This window comes from Rhinoderma darwinii (assembly GCF_050947455.1).
Source record: "Rhinoderma darwinii isolate aRhiDar2 chromosome 2 unlocalized genomic scaffold, aRhiDar2.hap1 SUPER_2_unloc_6, whole genome shotgun sequence".
NCBI lineage: Eukaryota > Metazoa > Chordata > Amphibia > Anura > Rhinodermatidae > Rhinoderma > Rhinoderma darwinii.
The window spans coordinates 724,489-746,112 of record NW_027461729.1 but is presented as its reverse complement, the minus strand read 5'-3'; the positions used below and the strand labels follow the sequence as shown (position 1 = coordinate 746,112).

General features: G+C 48.3%; 6 non-coding genes and 1 pseudogene across 6 annotated transcripts; all 7 read left to right on the top strand.

Moving 5' to 3' along the window:
- Positions 1-1,196: 1,196 nt before the first annotated feature.
- Positions 1,197-1,387, top strand: LOC142681690 (U2 spliceosomal RNA). Its single transcript, XR_012853570.1, has one exon. It is a non-coding gene; the product is annotated as a U2 spliceosomal RNA (small nuclear RNA).
- Positions 1,388-2,662: 1,275 nt separating this feature from the next.
- On the top strand, positions 2,663-2,853 carry LOC142681689 (U2 spliceosomal RNA). Its single transcript, XR_012853569.1, has one exon. It is a non-coding gene; the product is annotated as a U2 spliceosomal RNA (small nuclear RNA).
- A 1,275-nt stretch (positions 2,854-4,128) lies between these two features.
- LOC142681590 (U2 spliceosomal RNA) lies at positions 4,129-4,319 on the top strand. The gene has a single exon (XR_012853480.1). It is a non-coding gene; the product is annotated as a U2 spliceosomal RNA (small nuclear RNA).
- Positions 4,320-5,450: 1,131 nt separating this feature from the next.
- Positions 5,451-5,641, top strand: LOC142681589 (U2 spliceosomal RNA). The gene has a single exon (XR_012853479.1). It is a non-coding gene; the product is annotated as a U2 spliceosomal RNA (small nuclear RNA).
- Positions 5,642-18,578: 12,937 nt separating this feature from the next.
- LOC142681803 (U2 spliceosomal RNA) lies at positions 18,579-18,799 on the top strand (annotated as a pseudogene).
- A 1,269-nt stretch (positions 18,800-20,068) lies between these two features.
- On the top strand, positions 20,069-20,259 carry LOC142681588 (U2 spliceosomal RNA). Its single transcript, XR_012853478.1, has one exon. It is a non-coding gene; the product is annotated as a U2 spliceosomal RNA (small nuclear RNA).
- Positions 20,260-21,380: 1,121 nt separating this feature from the next.
- On the top strand, positions 21,381-21,571 carry LOC142681586 (U2 spliceosomal RNA). The gene has a single exon (XR_012853476.1). It is a non-coding gene; the product is annotated as a U2 spliceosomal RNA (small nuclear RNA).
- The last annotated feature ends 53 nt before the right edge of the window (positions 21,572-21,624 follow it).

Genomic DNA, 21,624 nt, shown 5'->3' with positions numbered 1-21,624 from the left:
CCCATTATTTCAACACCTGTTGGACAATGCATTTGTACAGTCATGTGTGATAATGAGCTAATTTATTAAATGCAATTAATTAATACATTGCCACCTCTTGTTTTGTGTCGTCTGTGTTTCTGTGTTTCCGGCATTTCACATTGGAACAGCTCATTCACCTTCCTTGTCTTCTCTCCGCCCTCCCTCCTAGGTAGGTTAAAGAGCTGCACCTGAGCCAGCCACTGATTGATGCAGCACCAGAGTCAAATAGTGGAGTGGAGTAGGGGAACAGCAAACAGCCATTAAAGCAGCCAGCCCGCCCGCCCGCCCGTCACAATGGACCTACCTGTGTACACTAGATGGATGTGATGGAATGTACTGTGGTCCCTACATTTCAAGAAGAAGTAAGAATTGCAGTTGCAACAAACCCTTGCTTGCCTACAAAGAGAGCAGCAATTTGGATTTGTTACTATGTTACCTGGAAGAATAACAAACTGTGCAAGGATGGAGGTTGTAGGAGCAAGGAGAACAAGTTGTCTGTAAAGTTGGTGGATGCCTATTTTCCATTTTGCAGTCCCTTGTCTCCCTCTTGTGGCCTCCTGGAGGCAACTAGCTGTGCAAAAAAAAGACAGCCTGGGGGCCGGCTGTTGCAGTGTTGCCCTCTCAGGCAACACTGAGTGACTGACTGAGCCGCACCGTCTTATATAAAGTTCAGACGGAACTTTGCACGTGTCATAGTGGAGACCTCAGGAGCCAGAGCCAGCTTTCTGACATCATAATGGGGCCTCAGAGATAAAAGCCTGGGCCCAGGCAGTGTTGGTCAGTGCTGCTCAGCAGGCAGCACTGGACTGGATTAAAGCTGATACAAGGTGTGAAAGGAGAAGGGGTGGCAGTGGGCATGCACTTACTGCTGCTGCTGCTGCTGCTGCTGCTGCTGCTGCTGCTGCCAGTGTTTGCACGGCAGGAGGGCATTTGGGCGTTGCCAGGAAGGCGTTTTTATGTCGATTCCTCCTCTTTCAGCACTGCATTGTGGTGCAAGCAAAAGAAGCAAATCCTGTCTTGCTTCCTCTCCGGCCTTTATTCACCTCCCGCTTAGTAGCTGTGAGTGTGTGTGAGCCTGCAGGGCCCCATGGAATTGCCTAGGAGTAGGCTGAATCGCTGCAAGGGGTGAACAGCAGTATTGGGCAGGCTCGGTCAACGCGCGGCCCGTTCGGGTTATCGCTTCTCGGCCTTTTGGCTAAGATCAAGTGTAGTATCTGTTTTTATCAGTTTAATATCTGATACGTCCCCTATCTGGGGACCATATATTAAATGGATTTTTAGAACAGGGAGATGGAAATAGAGCTTGCTCTGTCCACTCCACGCATTGACCTGGTATTGCAGTATTTCCAGGACCGGTGCACCCTTTCCTTATGTGTTTACTAAAATCAGATTCCAAAAGTGCTTTTTGTGTTTGCCATTGTTTTTGTCTTTCGGATGGGATCTCCCCTTTTAATCCCATTATTTCAACACCTGTTGGACAATGCATTTGTACAGTCATGTGTGATAATGAGCTAATTTATTAAATGCAATTAATTAATACATTGCCACCTCTTGTTTTGTGTCGTCTGTGTTTCTGTGTTTCCGGCATTTCACATTGGAACAGCTCATTCACCTTCCTTGTCTTCTCTCCGCCCTCCCTCCTAGGTAGGTTAAAGAGCTGCACCTGAGCCAGCCACTGATTGATGCAGCACCATAGTCAAATAGTGGAGTGGAGTAGGGGAACAGCAAACAGCCATTAAAGCAGCCAGCCCACCCGCCCGCCCGTCACAATGGACCTACCTGTGTACACTAGATGGATGTGATGGAATGTACTGTGGTCCCTACATTTCAAGAAGAAGTAAGAATTGCAGTTGCAACAAACCCTTGCTTGCCTACAAAGAGAGCAGCAATTTGGATTTGTTACTATGTTACCTGGAAGAATAACAAACTGTGCAAGGATGGAGGTTGTAGGAGCAAGGAGAACAAGTTGTCTGTAAAGTTGGTGGATGCCTATTTTCCATTTTGCAGTCCCTTGTCTCCCTCTTGTGGCCTCCTGGAGGCAACTAGCTGTGCAAAAAAAAGACAGCCTGGGGGCCGGCTGTTGCAGTGTTGCCCTCTCAGGCAACACTGAGTGACTGACTGAGCCGCACCGTCTTATATAAAGTTCAGACGGAACTTTGCACGTGTCATAGTGGAGACCTCAGGAGCCAGAGCCAGCTTTCTGACATCATAATGGGGCCTCAGAGATAAAAGCCTGGGCCCAGGCAGTGTTGGTCAGTGCTGCTCAGCAGGCAGCACTGGACTGGATTAAAGCTGATACAAGGTGTGAAAGGAGAAGGGGTGGCAGTGGGCATGCACTTACTGCTGCTGCTGCTGCTGCTGCTGCTGCTGCCAGTGTTTGCACGGCAGGAGGGCATTTGGGCGTTGCCAGGAAGGCGTTTTTATGTCGATTCCTCCTCTTTCAGCACTGCATTGTGGTGCAAGCAAAAGAAGCAAATCCTGTCTTGCTTCCTCTCCGGCCTTTATTCACCTCCCGCTTAGTAGCTGTGAGTGTGTGTGAGCCTGCAGGGCCCCATGGAATTGCCTAGGAGTAGGCTGAATCGCTGCAAGGGGTGAACAGCAGTATTGGGCAGGCTCGGTCAACGCGCGGCCGGTTCGGGTTATCGCTTCTCGGCCTTTTGGCTAAGATCAAGTGTAGGATCTGTTCTTATCAGTTTAATATCTGATACGTCCCCTATCTGGGGACCATATATTAAATGGATTTTTAGAACAGGGAGATGGAAATAGAGCTTGCTCTGTCCACTCCACGCATTGACCTGGTATTGCAGTATTTCCAGGACCGGTGCACCCTTTCCTTATGTGTTTACTAAAATCAGATTCCAAAAGTGCTTTTTGTGTTTGCCATTGTTTTTGTCTTTCGGATGGGATCTCCCCTTTTAATCCCATTATTTCAACACCTGTTGGACAATGCATTTGTACAGTCATGTGTGATAATGAGCTAATTTATTAAATGCAATTAATTAATACATTGCCACCTCTTGTTTTGTGTCGTCTGTGTTTCTGTGTTTCCGGCATTTCACATTGGAACAGCTCATTCACCTTCCTTGTCTTCTCTCCGCCCTCCCTCCTAGGTAGGTTAAAGAGCTGCACCTGAGCCAGCCACTGATTGATGCAGCACCAGAGTCAAATAGTGGAGTGGAGTAGGGGAACAGCAAACAGCCATTAAAGCAGCCAGCCCGCCCACCCGCCCGTCACAATGGACCTACCTGTGTACACTAGATGGATGTGATGGAATGTACTGTGGTCCCTACATTTCAAGAAGAAGTAAGAATTGCAGTTGCAACAAACCCTTGCTTGCCTACAAAGAGAGCAGCAATTTGGATTTGTTACTATGTTACCTGGAAGAATAACAAACTGTGCAAGGATGGAGGTTGTAGGAGCAAGGAGAACAAGTTGTCTGTAAAGTTGGTGGATGCCTATTTTCCATTTTGCAGTCCCTTGTCTCCCTCTTGTGGCCTCCTGGAGGCAACTAGCTGTGCAAAAAAAAGACAGCCTGGGGGCCGGCTGTTGCAGTGTTGCCCTCTCAGGCAACACTGAGTGACTGACTGAGCCGCACCGTCTTATATAAAGTTCAGACGGAACTTTGCACGTGTCATAGTGGAGACCTCAGGAGCCAGAGCCAGCTTTCTGACATCATAATGGGGCCTCAGAGATAAAAGCCTGGGCCCAGGCAGTGTTGGTCAGTGCTGCTCAGCAGGCAGCACTGGACTGGATTAAAGCTGATACAAGGTGTGAAAGGAGAAGGAGTGGCAGTGGGCATGCACTTACTGCTGCTGCTGCTGCTGCTGCTGCTGCTGCCAGTGTTTGCACGGCAGGAGGGCATTTGGGCGTTGCCAGGAAGGCGTTTTTATGTCGATTCCTCCTCTTTCAGCACTGCATTGTGGTGCAAGCAAAAGAAGCAAATCCTGTCTTGCTTCCTCTCCGGCCTTTATTCACCTCCCGCTTAGTAGCTGTGAGTGTGTGTGAGCCTGCAGGGCCCCATGGAATTGCCTAGGAGTAGGCTGAATCGCTGCAAGGGGTGAACAGCAGTATTGGGCAGGCTCGGTCAACGCGCGGCCCGTTCGGGTTATCGCTTCTCGGCCTTTTGGCTAAGATCAAGTGTAGTATCTGTTCTTATCAGTTTAATATCTGATACGTCCCCTATCTGGGGACCATATATTAAATGGATTTTTAGAACAGGGAGATGGAAATAGAGCTTGCTCTGTCCACTCCACGCATTGACCTGGTATTGCAGTATTTCCAGGACCGGTGCACCCTTTCCTTATGTGTTTACTAAAATCAGATTCCAAAAGTGCTTTTTGTGTTTGCCATTGTTTTTGTCTTTCGGATGGGATCTCCCCTTTTAATCCCATTATTTCAACACCTGTTGGAAAATGCATTTGTACAGTCATGTGTGATAATGAGCTAATTTATTAAATGCAATTAATTAATACATTGCCACCTCTTGTTTTGTGTCGTCTGTGTTTCTGTGTTTCCGGCATTTCACATTGGAACAGCTCATTCACCTTCCTTGTCTTCTCTCCGCCCTCCCTCCTAGGTAGGTTAAAGAGCTGCACCTGAGCCAGCCACTGATTGATGCAGCACCATAGTCAAATAGTGGAGTGGAGTAGGGGAACAGCAAACAGCCATTAAAGCAGCCAGCCCGCCCGCCCGCCCGCCCGTCACAATGGACCTACCTGTGTACACTAGATGGATGTGATGGAATGTACTGTGGTCCCTACATTTCAAGAAGAAGTAAGAATTGCAGTTGCAACAAACCCTTGCTTGCCTACAAAGAGAGCAGCAATTTGGATTTGTTACTATGTTACCTGGAAGAATAACAAACTGTGCAAGGATGGAGGTTGTAGGAGCAAGGAGAACAAGTTGTCTGTAAAGTTGGTGGATGCCTATTTTCCATTTTGCAGTCCCTTGTCTCCCTCTTGTGGCCTCCTGGAGGCAACTAGCTGTGCAAAAAAAAGACAGCCTGGGGGCCGGCTGTTGCAGTGTTGCCCTCTCAGGCAACACTGAGTGACTGACTGAGCCGCACCGTCTTATATATAGTTCAGACGGAACTTTGCACGTGTCATAGTGGAGACCACAGGAGCCAGAGCCAGCTTTCTGACATCATAATGGGGCCTCAGAGATAAAAGCCTGGGCCCAGGCAGTGTTGGTCAGTGCTGCTCAGCAGGCAGCACTGGACTGGATTAAAGCTGATACAAGGTGTGAAAGGAGAAGGGGTGGCAGTGGGCATGCACTTACTGCTGCTGCTGCTGCTGCTGCTGCTGCCAGTGTTTGCACGGCAGGAGGGCATTTGGGTGTTGCCAGGAAGGCGTTTTTATGTCGATTCCTCCTCTTTCAGCACTGCATTGTGGTGCAAGCAAAAGAAGCAAAACGCGCGGCACGTTCGGGTTATCGCTTCTCGGCCTTTTGGCTAAGATCAAGTGTAGTATCTGTTCTTATCAGTTTAATATCTGATACGTCCCCTATCTGGGGACCATATATTAAATGGATTTTTAGAACAGGGAGATGGAAATAGAGCTTGCTCTGTCCACTCCACGCATTGACCTGGTATTGCAGTATTTCCAGGACCGGTGCACCCTTTCCTTATGTGTTTACTAAAATCAGATTCCAAAAGTGCTTTTTGTGTTTGCCATTGTTTTTGTCTTTCGGATGGGATCTCCCCTTTTAATCCCATTATTTCAACACCTGTTGGACAATGCATTTGTACAGTCATGTGTGATAATGAGCTAATTTATTAAATGCAATTAATTAATACATTGCCACCTCTTGTTTTGTGTCGTCTGTGTTTCTGTGTTTCCGGCATTTCACATTGGAACAGCTCATTCACCTTCCTTGTCTTCTCTCCGCCCTCCCTCCTAGGTAGGTTAAAGAGCTGCACCTGAGCCAGCCACTGATTGATGCAGCACCATAGTCAAATAGTGGAGTGGAGTAGGGGAACAGCAAACAGCCATTAAAGCAGCCAGCCAGCCCGCCCGCCCGCCCGCCCGTCACAATGGACCTACCTGTGTACACTAGATGGATGTGATGGAATGTACTGTGGTCCCTACATTTCAAGAAGAAGTAAGAATTGCAGTTGCAACAAACCCTTGCTTGCCTACAAAGAGAGCAGCAATTTGGATTTGTTACTATGTTACCTGGAAGAATAACAAACTGTGCAAGGATGGAGGTTGTAGGAGCAAGGAGAACAAGTTGTCTGTAAAGTTGGTGGATGCCTATTTTCCATTTTGCAGTCCCTTGTCTCCCTCTTGTGGCCTCCTGGAGGCAACTAGCTGTGCAAAAAAAAGACAGCCTGGGGGCCGGCTGTTGCAGTGTTGCCCTCTCAGGCAACACTGAGTGACTGACTGAGCCGCACCGTCTTATATAAAGTTCAGACGGAACTTTGCACGTGTCATAGTGGAGACCTCAGGAGCCAGAGCCAGCTTTCTGACATCATAATGGGGCCTCAGAGATAAAAGCCTGGGCCCAGGCAGTGTTGGTCAGTGCTGCTCAGCAGGCAGCACTGGACTGGATTAAAGCTGATACAAGGTGTGAAAGGAGAAGGGGTGGCAGTGGGCATGCACTTACTGCTGCTGCTGCTGCTGCTGCTGCCAGTGTTTGCACGGCAGGAGGGCATTTGGGCGTTGCCAGGAAGGCGTTTTTATGTCGATTCCTCCTCTTTCAGCACTGCATTGTGGTGCAAGCAAAAGAAGCAAATCCTGTCTTGCTTCCTCTCCGGCCTTTATTCACCTCCCGCTTAGTAGCTGTGAGTGTGTGTGAGCCTGCAGGGCCCCATGGAATTGCCTAGGAGTAGGCTGAATCGCTGCAAGGGGTGAACAGCAGTATTGGGCAGGCTCGGTCAACGCGCGGCCCGTTCGGGTTATCGCTTCTCGGCCTTTTGGCTAAGACCAAGTGTAATTATACAGGAGGTTTTTAGTCAGAAGGTGCTCAGGTACCCTCTCTCTCGGCCTCGGGGGATCGTCCAGGTTCGCCTGGACTTCACCCCCGTGCTGCTATTTGGGAGAGAGGCTTAGTCCTGAGCAACGAGTTGCGATCCCCCCCCCCCCAGCCCTTTGGTGTGTCTCCTTAAAGCCAAAGGGCGCAGCGCAAGCTGTGCGGTACCGACCTGGCCACGCAAATGGCAGGCGGACCTGATGCGGTGCCGGTATACGCCCGGTTGAGGAATACTGCAAGATTTATCTTGGCAGAGGGTGGAGGCGGTCCTCGTGGTCTCAAGTTCCTTGTCCACGATATTTTGGAAAAGCGGTTGGCGGTCCACAAGAACGAGATTTTGGCGATCCAGGACTACCCAAGGCGTGGAGTGTACGATGTGACTTTTATGGGAGAAGGAATCCTCCGTGATGCCATGGGAAAAGCTGAGAGGCAACAAGGTGAACTCATGGCCTTGGGAGTCCAGGTAATTGAACACGCTTTTGAAGTAACCAAACTCGTAGTGATTAAAATGTATTCCCCATACGTGAAAGATCAGGAAGTGGCGGCGTTTCTTGCTGCATACTTTAAGAACGTTAAGCTGCTGGGGAGAGTTATGAACGAGTGCGGTGTGTGGACCGTCAAATGGAAATTTATTGTTACGCTAATAAAGGACCCCTCCACCCAAGAAACGAAGCTACCACCTGCTCGTTTTAAACTTGGGAATGTGAATGGCGACCTCTATTTCTCAGGAATGCCAAACTTCTGCAGGGCCTGCGGTACCTATGGACATACCAGTTTTAACTGCGATGTCACCTGCAGGAACTGTGGAAGTAAACAACACACAATGAGAGAATGTACAGAAGAGAAAAAATGAAATTTTTGTCAAAAAACTGGTCATCTTTATTATGCTTGTCCACATAGGTACCGAGGCGAAGAAGATGAGCAACCCGAGGTGCCCCCACGTGCTCCACCAGCAGAGCAGTCCCGTCCTCAAGGAGGAGAACAAGCTGTTGCGGCGAAAGAGCAGAGAGGTACCTGGGCTTCAAGAGTACGGCTAGCCGAAGCCAAAACAGGTGCCTCTCAGCCAGCGACCTCAGGGGATAAAAATGAGCCCAGCGCCAAGGAAAAACGGCAGGCCAAGAGGAAGGCAGAAAAGGAGCAGGCCATCGATGAACCTGTGGCATCCCAGACGGCTGGTTGCTCAGGCGGTGCCGGGCCTGCTCCTAATCCTGGGTCTCTAGAGACCGACTCGGAAGGAGAAAACTGGGTACAGGTGGGTCCCCGTAAAAAGGGGAAGCAAGAACGTGCCAGTAGGAGGGAGACAGGGGAGGAGCAGATGGATACGTCCGTGCGGAAAGATGTGGCTCCTCCTGGGACCCCCTCCTCGCCTGCACTGGTGAGGAGGACGGGCACTGCTCCCTCCGTATTATCGGACACCCCGCCATGCGCACAACCTCCCCCTCTAGACCGGCCTTCACGGGCCCAGGGGGGAGAGGCGGGGCCCTTGGGGGACCCACCAGACATGGACCCAGTCGGTCAACCGAGAGAGACCCAGGTGAGGCTGTGCGAGTCTGGGCTCCCCGTGTACGAGGTGAGTGTTGCTGGCTCAGCTCTCAGCGACAGTAGTTCTTCTCCTGCCTCGTCCCTCTTTTCAGTTGAGTCGGATGAGGGCGGGGCCATGAGTTCAAGTGAGGTTTCGGGTATTGCTGGTGGAGGAGCAATCTGATTTTAAGTACGCCTATTATTTATTATTTTAAAATCAGAATTTTGCTTTAACTCTCCACGATGTCTGAGCTCATGGGAATCTCCCTCAACGTGAGGGGCGCCAAGTCAAAAGTGAGAAGGGTTGCTCTCTTCAATTTTTTATCTTGCCTGGCAGCCTCTGTATTTTTCCTGCAGGAGTGCGGCATTCCCCATACAATGAGATATGAAAATTACAAAAAGGATTGGAAGTATGGTCCATCCGTCTGGTCTGGATCCAACGAGTCCAGATCAGCAGGGGTCGCCATTCTTTTTAAGGGAAACGTTTTAATTGATTTTATTCAAGAAATCTTACCAGGACGTATTTTAATGGTTAAAGCTTTTATTGATGGTGTAAAGTGGCAGTTTTTAAATTTTTACGGATCACCAGAAAAGAACGAAAGAGCGAGGATGCTGGAGATTTTACCGCTTTTTATCAACACATCTGAGCCTTTTATCCTCGCAGGTGATTTTAATTGTATCCTGAGAGGAGAACGCCGGCTTACCAACAGTACGAGTAGGAACTATGACAAGACCTCTGGACTGCTCAAGGATATCGTGACTGATTTTAAATTAAAAGACATATACAAAGAATGTAACAGGAGCAGTCCAGAGGAAGCCGGCGTTACCTGGAGCAACGCCACCTGTAGCTCCAGGATTGATTTTATCTTTTGTTCTGAAAATTTACTGCCTTTTAATTGTGAAGTTTTAACCAATGTGTTTTCAGATCACAGGCTTTTATCTTTTAAAGTAAAGCATGATCTTAATAATATTGTATGTAAAAAGTCCTGGAAGATGAATGTTTCCCTTTTAGACGATCCACAGGTTTTAGCAGATTTTATTGAATTTTACCAAGAAAGCAGGCGGGTAAGAGACACACGTACTCCCATCAGTGCATGGTGGGAGAAAATGAAAAAGAAAATAAAAGATTTTTTTATTAAGAAAAGCGTGGCGAAAGCCAAAGAGAAATACGCTTTTTTTAAAATTCTCAATACCCGTCTGCAGACCCTGTACAAAATGCAAGATCATGACATAGACGTTAAAGATGACATCACCAATTTGAAAAAGGAGATAGCCCAGTGCCTGGAGCAGAAAGGTAAAGAGATTATATTCCGTTCAAAAATACAACATGTGGAGGAGAACGAGACCTGCTCCAGGTACTTTTTTAAGAAAATAAATAACAAAAAGGCAATTATCAAAAATATAGAAGGGGTGTCAGATGTACAGGGTCTTTTAAGTAAAGTTCATGAGTTTTACACTGACCTTTTTAATGTTAAGACTGTGGATCATAATTTTATGCGTGACTCACTGAAGGAGATTACTACTGTTTTAAACCCTGTCTCCCAGAATTTTTTATTACAGGAGCTGACGGAGCAGGAGGTTTTAGAAACTGTTAAGAGTTTTAAAACAGGGAAAGTTCCCGGACCGGACGGTATACCCAGTGAGTTTTATGTAAAATTTTATGACATTTTAAAAGAGGATCTTTTTAACCTTTTTTCTGATGTTTTTAATTCCAAGATGCTGCCTAAGTCCTGGCGGAAGGGTGAGGTCTCCCTGCTGTATAAGACGGGTGACATCGCAGTTTTAAAGAATTGGAGACCAATAACCCTTCTAAATAGCGACTATAAAATTATGGCTAAAATATGTGCAAATAGATTAAAAGCCATAATACCCCACATTATACACTCTGACCAGGTGTGTGGGGTGCCAGGCCGCAGCATCTGGGATAATTTAAACCTAATAAAAGACGTGATTGAGGACACGAGGTCTAGAAAAGGTAAATTAGCCATTTTATCTATAGACTTTGAGAAGGCGTTCGACCGTGTCTCTCATTTTTATCTTTTTAAGGTTTTAGAACGTATGGGTATACCTGAAGGATTTTTATTATCTATTAAAGCCTTTTACAGAGAATGCACCAGCAAAATTTTAGTGAATGGTTTTAAGACACAGGACGTATTTTTAAACTCTGGGGTGAAGCAGGGGTGTCCCTTGTCCCCACTGCTTTTTATATGTGCATTGGAGCCTCTGTAATGCGCAATTCGCCGCGATAAGTGTATCCGTGGAGTCCCCCTGCCCGGGGGAGGCGGCGTAGAGGCCAAAGCAGTGGGGTACATGGATGATGTGGCGGTTTTATGTAGGGACGCCCTGTCGCTTCAGAGAACCCTTAGGCAAATCGAGTTTTATTGCTGTGCTTCCGGTTTTAAAGTAAACTTCAGCAAGAGTCATATTTTAAACATAGGAAGCATGGCTCTTAGAGATATACCGGTTCCTGTGTCTGATAATATTAAAATTTTAGGTGTCTTGTAGACACTGAAGCGCCTAGGGAGAGTGTCAGGGACTGCAAGGGGTTAAGAAAGGATGGAACGGTTTAAAATAATGCCCAGGATCAGGATTGGTCAACAAGGGGTAAGAGGGGCGTGGTTAAGGAGATATAGGGCAGAGGTTTGGAGCAGGAAGCCCTCTTACCTTCAAGCTGCAGTGGAAGAAACACCTTTGCTGCTGCTGTGGAGATTCAGAGCGTGGTCGTTAAGAAGATGGCAAAAGAACTGTTGCGGAAGGTGGCACAGCGGGTAGCGTTGGAGGGACCTGCCTGGCTGGAATCCCTGTTGGAGGAAGGAGAGAAGCGAGGATCTGAGCGGGGCACGGAACAGTCGGGAGCGGCTACCCGAGGTAGGCCGCAGCGCGTTACACGCCCTCCGGTTCGACTGAGCCCTAGCCCTGTTGCTATGAGGGGTGCTATGACTGCTGCACAGTCATGCGGTGGTCCCAGCAGGTCCCCTAGGCCTATGTCGACGGGTGCTTCGTCGGTCGACATAGTGCCCCCCTCCCCCCCGTCCACTCGTCGCGCTGGCGTCCTTCCCCATGGCGGTAAGAGGGCGGCTGTTAAACCGGCACGGGCACGGTACAACCCGCCTCGAGCTGCTGATGCGGGCGCGGAGGCAGCGGCCGACTATCGTGACAGTGGGGTGAATATGGCGGACTCAGGCGACTGGTCCGACATGGTCGCTTACCATGCGGCATGTTCACAGGAGCTGGGACTTGCTTCTGGGGCCTGTGTGCAGCCGGGGTCGGCGCCATCTTTCCCCGTGCTGTTCTCTACGCAGCCAGAATTGGCGGCGGGGGAACAGGGGCGGGACGTCCTGGCAGGCGCAGTGCAGCCAGGACACAAGATGGCGGCGCACGAAAAAAGAAGATGGCGGCGGGTGCGGGGAGGCGGACGGTGAGCAAGCAGCCCAGCCAGGGGGCGGGGGCTTCTGCGGTGCCTGTCGCTTCTCCACCCCGGTCCCCCCCGGGCCCCTGTCAGCACGGGTCAGGGGCAGGGGGGGAGTGTGCTAGGAAAGATAGGAGTGAGGGTGTTTTGGATGCTATTTGCCCTTCTCCTGCCTTGTCATCTTTCTCTCCTGCAGGTCCAAGAAGGGAGCGTTCCAGGCGAGGGAGGAAACGCCGGGCTGGTGGACATCGCCGGCACGGCCATCATGGACGTCGCAGGTCAGGTGACGGGAAGAGGCGTGGTCGACGGTATTCCTCGTCTTCCAGCGATGGTTTCTCCTCCTCGTCTGCGACGACGTCCGCATCATCCGGATCATGGAGGAGGTCGTCGAGGAGATCCTCACGGCCGCAGAGACGCAGTCGACGCCGGGAGGTGCAGCGCTTGTCGGTGGATCAGGAGCAGCTGTCCCAGGTTGTACCTCCCGCCGGGCCGGTGGAGGAGGTGCAGGCCGTGGTTCCAGTGCCGCGGCAAGTGGCTGAAGGACCCTCTGGAGTCGGTGGGACCTCTGGGAGCGGTGAGTCGGCCTGCGGTGACGCATGGCTTAATAAACCTAATGCAGCGGGTGCGGATTTGATTTCTGTTTTAAAAGCCGTGGTGGCTGGGTTGAAAGTGAATGAGGGAACGTCGTGTCCCTCTGTGCCACCAGAGGGAGCTATGCCCCCGTCTGAGAAAGAGAATGCTTTAGCTAGTTTGACGTTTAGAGATTCATTGTTTTGTGGAGTCGCTCCTCTCGGGACTCATTTGTCAGCTGAGGTCAAGGACAAGATTTGGAGGAATGAATTTGTGGATATTTGGTCCTTGGTCTCGGTGGAGCAGGTGACTGTCGACAAGGAGCGGGGCTTTGAGAGAGGTTCGGATAGGAAAGCAAAAGTAGCGAAAACATTTGGCAACTGGGTACAGTGTTACGCTACACTGGCTCATGTTATTTGCCAACGCTATCCTGGGAAAGGGGCCGAGTTGTTTGTCTATTTTGACACAATTTTCAGCGCCCACAGGCTGCACGGTGGTGCGGCCTGGTGGCGATATGATGAAGAATTTCGGCGACGTTTGGCTTTGTCGCCTGATATAAGTTGGGCGACGAAGGCAACGGACGTGTGGTTGCAGCTTATTTTAGCGCAAGGGAGTAGGCAACAACGCCCCTTTCCCAGTGCGGCCGCAGCACCGGGCCCCGCCCCTGGAGTTGCGGCCGCTAGGCCCACAGGTGCCTGTTGGCTCTACAATGAGGGCCACTGTCGTTTCTTTGCCACTTGCAAATTTCGACATGAATGCTCCATCTGTGGGGGCGCTCATTCGGCGCTCCGGTGTTTCCGGAGAGGTAAGCAGCCGGTCAAGGCACCTCCTTCCGGCGCAGCGGAGAACGCCGGTGAACGTGCTCGAGATGGGCCCATGGTTAGAGCGGTACCACAGGAGGCGGGAAGCAGAGGTGCTCACTAACGGGTTTTCGTTTGGTTTTGAGATTCCTTTTGAATATTCTGCGACATTGTCATTGGCTGACAATTTGAAGTCGATCAATGAGAATGTGGGCATTGCGCGGCTAAAATTAGCTAAAGAAGTGGAATTAGGAAGAATGGCAGGTCCATTCAGCGAGCCGCCGTATACGAATCTGCGAGTTTCCACCCTTGGTTTAGTTCCAAAGAAGGAACGAGGAAAGTTTAGGCTGATTCATCACCTTTCTTTTCCTCGCGGTGGTTCTGTTAATGACGGTATTTCTAGGGCGGAGGCGGCGGTTTCGTATACGTCTTTTGATGTTGCAGTAAGGTTGGTACAGGCGGCTGGACAGGGGGCGTTGTTAGCCAAATCTGATATTGAAGCGGCCTTTCGTTTGCTGCCGGTTCATCCGGAGTGTTTTCACCTGCTGGGTTGTTGTTTAGACAAAGGGTTTTACGTGGATATGTGCCTTCCTATGGGTTGTTCAATATCATGCAGTTACTTTGAGATGTTTGCGTCATTTTTAGAGTGGGTAGTTCGTTTGGAGTCTGGTTGTGACTCGGTCATTCATTATCTGGATGATTTTCTTTTTGTGGGCCCGGGGGGCTCGGGGTTGTGCAGCACGTTGCTGAGAGTGTTTCGACAGGTGATGTCGCGTTTCGGGGTACCTATTTCCGAGGATAAGACGGAAGGTCCTGTAACGGTTTTGTCATTTTTGGGTATCGAAATAGATAGCGAGCAGATGATTTTTCGCTTGCCGGATGAAAAATTGGCAAGGCTAGTGACGCAGGTTGACCAGGTCATGGGGTCGAAAAAAGTGACGTTAAAACAGTTACAGTCGTTAATGGGATTGCGGGTGTTTGCTTGTCGTATAATTCCAATGGGTCGTGTTTTTTCTAGGCGTTTGTCTTTAGCCACTAGAGGTATCTCGAAGCCAAATCATTTTATCAGGGTAACCTCTTGTATGAGGAAAGATTTGTTTGTCTGGCATTCTTTTTTGAGTTCGTTTAACGGGAGGTCGGTGTGTCAGGACGCTGAGTTGTCTAATGTAGATTTGGAATTATTTACGGATGCAGCCGGAAGTGATGGTTTTGGAGCAATTTTGGGCCGAAGTTGGTGTAGATCCCCTTGGCCCTTGCATTGGAGTGATTTGGGAGTCTTACGTAATTTAACGCTATTGGAATTGTTTCCTATTATAGTTGCAATAGAGTTATGGGGTAGCGTGATGGTGAATAAGAGGATTGTATTTTGGACAGACAACATGGCGGTGGTGCATGCGGTGAACGGGTTGTCGTCTAGTTCGTTGCCGGTATTAGCTTTATTAAGACGGTGGTTTTGAAGTGTTTGCGTTTGAATGTGTGGTTTCGTGCAAAACATGTTCCGGGTGTCAGTAATGTGATGGCTGATGCTTTGTCTCGTTCACAGATGTCCCGGTTTCGGGAATTGCTCCCGGCAGCTTTGGCAGAAGGGGTGTCCCCCCCCCTTCACTTATGGGCCCTGGTCGAGGACAACTTATGAGACTGTTGAGGGGTTCGGTGGTACCGGCGACTTGGAAGAGTCATTGCAGAGCGTGGGATCGGTGGTTGGAGATTGCGGGGAATGACTTCCCATCACAGGATGGGTGTCACCTGGACGTCACGTTAGCAAGTTTGGTACAAATACGTCAGGAAGGGGGTAGTGCGGCCACGGCGAGCAAGTTTTTAGCAGGAGTGGCCTTTATGTTAAAATTGTGGGGATGCAGAGATGTTACAAAAGAATTTGTAGTTCGGCAGTCGTTAAAAGGGTGGAAAAAAGAGGCGTGTTCAAGGGACACGAGGCGGCCAGTATCTTTTTCACTTTTGGGTCGGCTGCTAGCCGTTTTATGTTTTGTGTGTCGGGATGAATATGAAGTGTCCTTGTTCGGCGCGGCGTTTTCTTTGGCTTTCTTTGCCGCTTTACGGGTTAGTGAGCTGGTTCCGCACAGAGTAAGTGCGAGCGGTGGTCTTCTCGGATCGGATGTAGTAACGTTGGGAGATTCTCTCAGGGTCTGTGTGCGGAGGTCAAAGACTGATGTGGTAGGAAGGGGGGCTTGGCTGTCGATTGGGAGGATTGGGGGGCAGTATTGCCCGGTAAAATGGGTCCAGGAATTCGTGTTGGTCCGAGTGCCCGGGACTCAATTCTTGATCCATCAGGATGGATCCGCGATGTCGCGTTTTCAATTTGAGGCGATTTTTAAGGCCGGCTTGAAGTATCTAGGTTTGCCGCCGGGCGAGTTTGGTACACATTCATTTAGGATAGGTGCGGCAACTGAGGCGGATGCCTTGGGCTTGGATTCAGCGGCTATCATGAGTCTGGGTAGATGGCGCTCTAATAGCTATAAGTCATATGTGCGACCTGATCTGGTTTTAAAGATGGTGTAAGCTGGAAGTTTTCATAAGAAAGGTCGCCCCCTCCCCTTCCCCCCCCTCCCCTTCCCCCCCCCCCCTGTTTTTCCTTCCTGTTATATGGAGTGTTATGTTAACCCTGCCTGTAATTTTCATTTGACCGGAATGTAGCTTAATTTCTTTGTTAGGGTTGCGGCGCCCCCAAGTGTGGATCTTGGGGCATTCGTATGTGCATTGGGCAGCGGTTCGAGCGGGTCGAAGGCCATTAGGTCCGAATTTGGGCCTCGCACAGGCCGACGTCCATTGGAGAGGTGTCCGGGGATTACGGTGGGTGCAGTTACTGCCAGAAGTAGTGGCAGTTACAAGGCACACGTACGGACCTGTTGTCCTAATCATCCATGCGGGTGGAAATGATATCGGCCAAGTGAAAATGGCTGAGTTATTGTCAATTATACGAACTGATTTGGCGCGTTTTCGGGATCTGTTCGCCCGTTGCGTGATAGTTTGGTCCGAAATAGTGGCGCGCACGGTGTGGCGAGGAGCGAGGAATATGGCAGCGTTGGAGAGAGTGCGCAGGTTAATTAATGTGCGGGTGTCGCGGTTCATTCGCTCTATAGGGGGGATCGGGTTGCGACACCAATCCCTGGAGGGGGATAATGCAGATCTGCTGGCACTGGATGGAGTGCATCTGAATGATATCGGGCTCGATATCTTTTTATTGGATCTCTTGGATGGTGCCGAGAGAGGGCTGGCGTTGCTTGGTGGGGGTGGTCGGGGGACTGAGTAGGTTTCTCAGTTCCCCCTTCTTGGCGGAAAGTACGGCAGATGAAGACGGAGGTAGCACCCTACATGCCTGATGGAGACAGGGAGCATCGGCATTTCAGGAGGAGAGAAAATAAATAAATATATATATGTCTTCATGCCGATGGTTGTAAATAATAATAAAGCTGTGGCCACTTCCACATTTGCATAAAGAAGGTGTTGGTGTGTTAATTCAAAGAAGGATGGTTAAGGTCCTGGGCAGGTAAAGTGGATAATGGGTCCTTGCAGTCTTGTAGACACTGAAGCGCCTAGGGAGAGTGTCAGGGACTGCAAGGGGTTAAGAAAGGATGGAACGGTTTAAAATAATGCCCAGGATCAGGATTGGTCAACAAGGGGTAAGAGGGGCGTGGTTAAGGAGATATAGGGCAGAGGTTTGGAGCAGGAAGCCCTCTTACCTTCAAGCTGCAGTGGAAGAAACACCCGCCCTCCCTCCCCTGGTGGTTTTGGTTTTGTTTTTTAAAAAATTTTCTACGGTTATATTCTTGTTCTGGCGTTTTTCTGGTTTTTTCGTAGATGTCACAGCTGGCGGAAAGTACGGCAGATGAAGACGGAGGTAGCACCCTACATGCCTGATGGAGACAGGGAGCATCGGCATTTCAGGAGGAGAGAAAATAAATAAATATATATATGTCTTCATGCCGATGGTTGTAAATAATAATAAAGCTGTGGCCACTTCCACATTTGCATAAAGAAGGTGTTGGTGTGTTAATTCAAAGAAGGATGGTTAAGGTCCTGGGCAGGTAAAGTGGATAATGGGTCCTTGCAGTCTCCTTCAGTGAGTACGACAATGGTTTTATCAGTTGGGACATGGTGGCGCAGAAGGTAAATCAAAAAATATGCATGTGGAACATGAGGAAGCTTACCATGGAGGGAAAAATTTTAATAATTAAAATGATAATTTTACCTTTGCTTTTATACTTAAGCATGGTTTTCCCTCCTCCCACGGTTTTATTAAGAAAAATTACTAAAGCTTGTTTTACCTTCTTTTGGAGTTCCAGAATGGAGAAACTTAAACGTGAGACGGTAATGAAAATCAAACCAAAGGGTGGCAAAGACTTTCCAGATTTTAATAGGTTTCTTTTAATCAAGTACTTTTGTTTCTGTCTTAATTCTCTTTTTAAACAACATCATTGGTCTTATTTTCTACGTTTTAATACTGGGTTTTTTATGCGAAGGATGGGGTGGTTTGAAATTGTTTTAACCTCACCTTATGCTTTTAATCTACCAGCAAATTACGTGATTTTAGAGAAAATAGTGGCCTTGTTTAATTTTAAAGGGAAAAATTTTAATGACATGATAAACAGTAAGAAACTTATAAAAGACATAAGAGGAAATGAAGTCGTCACTAATATTGAAAATTTTAATAATGAACGCTGTGCTTTTATCTTCAAAATGGTTAATGTGTTTTATCTTTTTAATACACAGATGGACCTGGCCTGGAGCTGCGTTCATCAATGTCTTCCATGCCGGGCATTCCAATTCAGGAGAGGATTCACGAGGTCTGCTGTCAGTCCGAGGGAAGGCTGCCAGGCTGAGGAGACAGTGCGTCATATTTTTTGGACTTGTGATTTTACAAAACATATTTGGATAAAGATATTCCCTCTAATGAAGAAGATGGCAGACCTAAAGGACTTGAGTTACGAAATGATTTTATATGGACTCTTTGGATGCCCAAAAGCGAACCAAAAGACTATTGCATGGAAGACGATGAACTGCGTAAAAGAAGCTCTGTGGAAGGCCAGGAACATCCTGATTTTTAAGCACGATGTTATATCTGTTGACGATGTTTTAGGTCTTTGTTTTAGCGAGATGTACATTTATTATTTATTAGATAAAAAAAGAAATGCCACCCTTTCAAATAAATGGTTTGTAAAAGAATGGAACTCCAATATATAAGAATTTGCCACCATGTCCCCTTTTATGTGTTTTTATGTAAATTGATTTTATTACTGTAATTCATTGTAAAAAGCTGTAATTTATTGTAAATGTTTTTTGAATTTTAAGTAATAAATCATTGACACCCCCGCGAGGGGGTAGCCAACTGAAAAAAAAATCTGTTCTTATCAGTTTAATATCTGATACGTCCCCTATCTGGGGACCATATATTAAATGGATTTTTAGAACAGGGAGATGGAAATAGAGCTTGCTCTGTCCACTCCACGCATTGACCTGGTATTGCAGTATTTCCAGGACCGGTGCACCCTTTCCTTATGTGTTTACTAAAATCAGATTCCAAAAGTGCTTTTTGTGTTTGCCATTGTTTTTGTCTTTCGGATGGGATCTCCCCTTTTAATCCCATTATTTCAACACCTGTTGGACAATGCATTTGTACAGTCATGTGTGATAATGAGCTAATTTATTAAATGCAATTAATTAATACATTGCCACCTCTTGTTTTGTGTCGTCTGTGTTTCTGTGTTTCCGGCATTTCACATTGGAACAGCTCATTCACCTTCCTTGTCTTCTCTCCGCCCTCCCTCCTAGGTAGGTTAAAGAGCTGCACCTGAGCCAGCCACTGATTGATGCAGCACCATAGTCAAATAGTGGAGTGGAGTAGGGGAACAGCAAACAGCCATTAAAGCAGCCAGCCCGCCCGCCCGCCCGTCACAATGGACCTACCTGTGTACACTAGATGGATGTGATGGAATGTACTGTGGTCCCTACATTTCAAGAAGAAGTAAGAATTGCAGTTGCAACAAACCCTTGCTTGCCTACAAAGAGAGCAGCAATTTGGATTTGTTACTATGTTACCTGGAAGAATAACAAACTGTGCAAGGATGGAGGTTGTAGGAGCAAGGAGAACAAGTTGTCTGTAAAGTTGGTGGATGCCTATTTTCCATTTTGCAGTCCCTTGTCTCCCTCTTGTGGCCTCCTGGAGGCAACTAGCTGTGCAAAAAAAAGACAGCCTGGGGGCCGGCTGTTGCAGTTTTGCCCTCTCAGGCAACACTGAGTGACTGACTGAGCCGCACCGTCTTATATAAAGTTCAGACGGAACTTTGCACGTGTCATAGTGGAGACCTCAGGAGCCAGAGCCAGCTTTCTGACATCATAATGGGGCCTCAGAGATAAAAGCCTGGGCCCAGGCAGTGTTGGTCAGTGCTGCTCAGCAGGCAGCACTGGACTGGATTAAAGCTGATACAAGGTATGAAAGGAGAAGGGGTGGCAGTGGGCATGCACTTACTGCTGCTGCTGCTGCTGCTGCTGCCAGTGTTTGCACGGCAGGAGGGCATTTGGGCGTTGCCAGGAAGGCGTTTTTATGTCGATTCCTCCTCTTTCAGCACTGCATTGTGGTGCAAGCAAAATAAGCAAATCCTGTCTTGCTTCCTCTCCGGCCTTTATTCACCTCCCGCTTAGTAGCTGTGAGTGTGTGTGAGCCTGCAGGGCCCCATGGAATTGCCTAGGAGTAGGCTGAATCGCTGCAAGGGGTGAACAGCAGTATTGGGCAGGCTCGGTCAACGCGCGGCCCGTTCGGGTTATCGCTTCTCGGCCTTTTGGCTAAGATCAAGTGTAGTATCTGTTCTTATCAGTTTAATATCTGATACGTCCCCTATCTGGGGACCATATATTAAATGGATTTTTAGAACAGGGAGATGGAAATAGAGCTTGCTCTGTCCACTCCACGCATTGACCTGGTATTGCAGTATTTCCAGGACCGGTGCACCCTTTCCTTATGTGTTTACTAAAATCAGATTCCAAAAGTGCTTTTTGTGTTTGCCATTGTTTTTGTCTTTCGGATGGGATCTCCCCTTTTAATCCCATTATTTCAACACCTGTTGGACAATTCATTTGTACAGTCATGTGTGATTATGAGCTAATTTATTAAATGCAATTAATTAATACATTGCCACCTCTTGTTTTGTGTCGTCTGTGTTTCTGTGTTTCCGGCATTTCACATTGGAACAGCTCATTCACCTTCCTTGTCTTCTCTCCGCCCTCCCTCCTAGGTAGGTTAAAGAGCTGCACCTGAGCCAGCCACTGATTGATGCAGCACCATAGTCAAATAGTGGAGTGGAGTAGGGGAACAGCAAACAGCCATTAAAGCAGCCAGCCCGCCCGCCCGCCCGTCACAATGGACCTACCTGTGTACACTAGATGGATGTGATGGAATGTACTGTGGTCCCTACATTTCAAGAAGAAGTAAGAATTGCAGTTGCAACAAACCCTTGCTTGCCTACAAAGAGAGCAGCAATTTGGATTTGTTACTATGTTACCTGGAAGAATAACAAACTGTGCAAGGATGGAGGTTGTAGGAGCAAGGAGAACAAGTTGTCTGTAAAGTTGGTGGATGCCTATTTTCCATTTTGCAGTCCCTTGTCTCCCTCTTGTGGCCTCCTGGAGGCAACTAGCTGTGCAAAAAAAAGACAGCCTGGGGGCCGGCTGTTGCAGTGTTGCCCTCTCAGGCAACACTGAGTGACTGACTGAGCCGCACCGTCTTATATAAAGTTCAGACGGAACTTTGCACGTGTCATAGTGGAGACCTCAGGAGCCAGAGCCAGCTTTCTGACATCATAATGGGGCCTCAGAGATAAAAGCCTGGGCCCAGGCAGTGTTGGTCAGTGCTGCTCAGCAGGCAGCACTGGACTGGATTAAAGCTGATACAAGGTGTGAAAGGAGAAGGGGTGGCAGTGGGCATGCACTTACTGCTGCTGCTGCTGCTGCTGCCAGTGTTTGCACGGCAGGAGGGCATTTGGGCGTTGCCAGGAAGGCGTTTTTATGTCGATTCCTCCTCTTTCAGCACTGCATTGTGGTGCAAGCAAAAGAAGCAAAACGTGCGGCACGTTCGGGTTATCGCTTCTCGGCCTTTTGGCTAAGATCAAGTGTAGTATCTGTTCTTATCAGTTTAATATCTGATACGTCCCCTATCTGGGGACCATATATTAAATGGATTTTTAGAACAGGGAGATGGAAATAGAGCTTGCTCTGTCCACTCCACGCATTGACCTGGTATTGCAGTATTTCCAGGACCGGTGCACCCTTTCCTTATGTGTTTACTAAAATCAGATTCCAAAAGTGCTTTTTGTGTTTGCCATT